Source organism: Etheostoma cragini, chromosome 23 (assembly GCF_013103735.1).
Source record: "Etheostoma cragini isolate CJK2018 chromosome 23, CSU_Ecrag_1.0, whole genome shotgun sequence".
Lineage (NCBI taxonomy): Eukaryota > Metazoa > Chordata > Actinopteri > Perciformes > Percidae > Etheostoma > Etheostoma cragini.
The window spans coordinates 600,505-601,049 of NC_048429.1; positions in this window are offsets into that span (position 1 = coordinate 600,505).

Below are 545 nucleotides of genomic sequence, written 5' to 3' on the forward strand. Positions count from 1 at the left end.
TTTGTGTTTCTTTTTTATGTGTTTCTTTCTGTGTGTTTCTAAGTGTGTGTCTGTCTGCGTGTTTGTGAGATTGTTTATGTGTGTCTGTCTGCGTGTTTGTGTGTGTGTGTTTCTTTTTTACATGTTTCTTTTTGTGTGCGTTTCTTAAGTTTGTCACTTTTTGAACTTTTTTGTCACTTCTGTCGTCCTAGTGTCGCCCTCCTTCTTCCCACTGTTGTTTTTCCCAAAGTTTTCATTGCTTTTTTGAAGTTTGTGTGTATTTTTCAAAGTTTTTGTTAGTATTTTCAACCTATTCTTGCCTTCTTTCTAACGTCTTTACGGAGGTTTTGTCGCCTTATTTTAAGTTAACGTCTTCCAGGTACAAGGCTGTTTATATCGCTGTATTGTTCCTCTTTATGAAGTATTTCTCAAAAAAAAAAGAGAGAGGATAAAAGGTGAGGGAATGGAAAAAGAGAGGGATTGGAGCTATTAAACAAAATAGAGCAGTTCTATGGAAACCGAGCCCGTTCAGACATGTGGGAACAATACTGTGGGTACTGGGGGGG